We start from the raw sequence: 4370 nt of genomic DNA on the forward strand, positions 1-4370 counted from the left end.
TGAAATGCAGGTCAGAGATATTGGTCGGTAATTGCTAGGTTTAGCCTTTGGAGGTTCTCTCCTTTTAAACCGCTGGGTTCGATCACACAAATGGTTCTTATGTAATCCTCTATCCCTGCATGTATATAGTGGAAACTTTAACAATCTTCTTGTATGAAACTGCTGGTCCGGTTTTGAAACAGTTTCACACAAATGGTCCTTATGTAATCCTCTGCCAATATTGTTCAAATTATTACGATTTGTCAAAAAACATGCTTCTAGGTGTCGTGGTCTCTTTTCCCTAAATGTATATAGTAGAATCTTTAAAAAATATTTTTTTTATGAATCTGCTGGTCTGATTTTGAAATAACTTCACACAAATGGTCTTTGTGTGATCATCTACCAAGACTGTTCAAATTATTTCGTTTCCTCATGGCCGCCAAAGGCGTGGTCTATTTTCCGTATATGTATATAGTGGAAACTTTAAAAATCTTCAGGTTTGATAATATTACATTATTTCCCCAATGTCTTACTCTCTCCTTCTCTCTCTCACCCCTCCCCCCACCCCCCACGCAAAAAAAGAAAAGAAAAAATTAACGAAGAAAAACATACATAAATTTTTAATTTGAACAATTCTTTTGTAAATATATTTAAGAATCAGCTTCGAAACAAGAGATGAATTGTGCACTTGATTTCCCCTCTACACGTGCTTAACAGGAGGAGAAAAATAAATACTTAAATGCTGCAAATTTGTTCATTTCTTAGACACTTTCGTGTTGGATGTAAACTGTATCTATGCCGAAATCCGCACTGTGTTAGAGATAATCTTGAAACAGAACTAACATAACGTCGGAAACATTCCCTTTAAGTTTAAGTGTACGATGTCCCAGGCTGTTTACTTACCATAGCTGGAAGCAGTTTAAAATCTGATGTAGTACATGTAAGTAACGTACCTAGTACTCTTGTAATATTTATGATTAAATATTTGACATAAATACTTTCTTTCTACTTTATCACAGTCATGATATTATACTAGACTATAACTGTAAATATGTATTGTTATGACAGTTATCATGGTATAGCTTTAATTCTCCCCTCGGACAATATTTGACCAAAGACGACAATGTCTTTGATAGAGTTAAATAAAACCTTGACACGTAATCAAGCTATAATGAATAAAAAACAATTTTAAGGGAAATGATATCCGTTATTTGACTTAATCATTTGACATTTCAAAAGAAATGAAGTGGAGTTTTATCGGCTTTTGTCAAATTTTGCAAGCGGTGATTGTATCAGAGAAAGTTGTCCGTATTGCGAAGAACATGTGAAAGAAAGAAAGAGCATCATCCAAGTCGAGGAAATGCATACGCCCGAGAAGGAAGTTAATATGAGTATGAGAGATGATAACATTTGTTGATGCAGTTGATGTTGGGTTCAGTAGGTAATATGGTGACTTTTCCAGCTTTTGTTGGTAGAGAAAGATCAAAGGTGCCCTACAGGCATTGGTTTAGGTATGGGCAAGCACCTGGGTAGAACTTTCCATAAAACAATTCTTTGAAGTCAGCGAACTTAACCATTTGATCACATAGACCCCTAGAGAGAGAATAATGAATTCTTCGTCCCGTTAGTTTTTCAATCAAACCAAATTTAGGAGAGCTATTAACTTCCGATTAATATATTAAAAACAAAGATCTGTTTAAGTTACTTTGTCTAAAACATTTGAAATTATACATGTCAACTGTATTCTAGATTTTTTTTACACATAAAGTAACAGGAAAACATTTTGTTAAAATTCGTAAACTTTATCTCGGTAATTTTTCAATATATTTACGTTGATTAATTTAAAAACAGCACTGGGCGTTGCCGTATTGTTTATCTACAAAAAGCGATGCGACCTTATTTAACATTACGGTATATATATAGAGTTTTAAACTTCGTTATGAAAAAAATAATGCCCAGTGATATCTACCTCCGCTAGATAAAAATAAATTCACACAATCGTTTTTGGTATAAGGAAAATTCTTTCATTGCGTTTCCACTACAAAAGACATATTATATTCGACCCACGCATAGCTTTAAAAAATAAAGTATTCTGATAACATGTAGGACATGAACGAGGATAAATCTTCAAGGTGTCGTCATGATAAAGAAAATGTAAAATGTATACAAACCTATGCTAAGCAACAATATTAGGATAGACTTAAAATAGATTAATGTCTGTGGTTGTATCTTTAAACCAAATGCAACGTCACCGTCAGACAAGAATATCTGCTAACATGCTATTTAATTTGTTTGTTATACTGTGTTATGTAGATGATTTTGATTACTATAATCTGTTAATATTTGATATCCTGGCATTTATTTAAAAGATGATGTATGTTTTTGACATGCATATGAAATATGATTAAAACTGAATACAAAACCAAAAACACAGAAGATTTTTCTATAGTAAGAGCAGCCAACCAGACCAGTCGTAACTGACTGGTTTAATAAACTGAATATGTATTTTGGGTAATTTCATTCTATAGTGCAATCTAATACTCAACAATTGTCCAATATCATGTGTGAAACAAATTTATAAAAAGCAGATTGTCGGCTTTGATTAAATTTTCAAAACACCGTTTACTTACTTAAAAATAAAAGCGACTGGTTGGAAAAGTCCACTCCTATAGCAGTGTCTGCTTTAAGTGGATGAAAGGCTCTAGTTTCTGTTAAGATTATACTTCTTTGAGTTAAAGACATATCGGACAGTTTTCTATATGTATATAGGCAAAATATTTCCTACGGACAGAATTTCTTTAAACTTTGTGTATTGACCGAGAATCAATTTTAAAACGGAAATATTTATTAAAAATCATAGATGCCCGGGGTTGATCTTGAATTATCTGTCCTTGAAAATAGATTTTTTCGGTATTTTCTGACTTTCAAGGGCAGATAATTCATGATCAAGGCTCGGTACCTATGATTTGTTTTATTTCATGTTTCTGTTTTCGATTTGAGTCTTTGTCAGTAAACACAGTTTAAAGAAGAAATTCTGTCCGTAAGACAATTTTGCCCCATGTCAATATTGACACTGTGGTAAATGTCCTTAACTATGAACATGACAAAATGATACCGCAAAATCCTGGTCTTTCCCATAGACCGAATTTCTTTAAACTTTGTATACTGACTGCAAATGAAGTCTGAAACAGAAATATCAATTAAAATGCACAGTTTCCTTGCCTTGATATTGAATTATCTGCCCTTGAAAATTGGATTTAGTATTTTCTGATTTTCAAGGGCAGATAATTCAAGATGAAACCCGGGACCTATGATTTTTAATACATATTTCCGTTTAAAACTTGACTTTCAGTCAGTACAAAGTTTAAAGAAATTTATGTCCGTAGGAAATTTTTGCCTACTAGTATATACATATAGAATACTGTCCGATATGTCTTTAAGAAAAAAGAAATGTTGTTTAGCATTCTTGAGAGATTATTCACAATTAGAAGCGACATATCTACAGTATAAGGGGGCGTGGTTTAAGTTTTCAATGGAATAGAGTGCGGTAACTAACAGTGCGGGTATCAGATACCTGCACTCCAGTTATTGCACTGCTTCACTGGCAAAGACTGAAAAGGCTGAAAATAAAGAAAGATTTTTATTTTAACACATCAGACATGTTAAAATTTGAAAGTGCGTCCACTAAAATTAACTACTCTAGATTTGCTGGTAAATTCAGACAGTGCATTTCGAACCTTTTGTCTTTTAAGGTACGGCGAGTTTTAAGATTCATTTTTTTGTCGTTGTCACTTTGCTCGTGCCTTTTCGACATGGATATGCTGACGTCAGGTTTTGGGTCCAGTACATTTGACACCTTTTTATGGATTTTATCGTTCGAAAGTTTATATTTTCTGACAGCAGTAACAGATCTATGACCTGTCCTCTCCATAATATCCTGCTCGTCTATGCCAGCTTCGTACATGCTGGTTGCACAAGTTCGTTTCCCACTATGGCTGGAATATACACCTTTCAAAAATCCCACCCTGACTGATTTCATTCATGAATTTAGTGAGAGTGTTGTCGATAAGTCGAAGCTTAAGATATGCTTTTACATGTGCGTAAATGACAGGTATTGAACTGTAATGCAAGAAGTAGGCTGACTTAATAAATAAACATTGGAATACAGCCGGGTGTTAAAGCAATACGTAAAATTGTTTCAATATTGTAGAAGGCTCAATAAAAATGCGCATACCTGGTGTACAGTAGCGTTTTATATCTTTGTTGTTTTTTTATAGACATCTGGCCTAGTCCACCATGATGATAGGCTTTAGATCCTCGGCCAATGAATCGAATGAAAAGTCCTTCAGCATTTTCACCAATTTCAAACAGGTCACATTGAAGACCTCAGT

This window comes from Mercenaria mercenaria, unplaced genomic scaffold (genome assembly GCF_021730395.1).
Source record: "Mercenaria mercenaria strain notata unplaced genomic scaffold, MADL_Memer_1 contig_3865, whole genome shotgun sequence".
Lineage (NCBI taxonomy): Eukaryota > Metazoa > Mollusca > Bivalvia > Venerida > Veneridae > Mercenaria > Mercenaria mercenaria.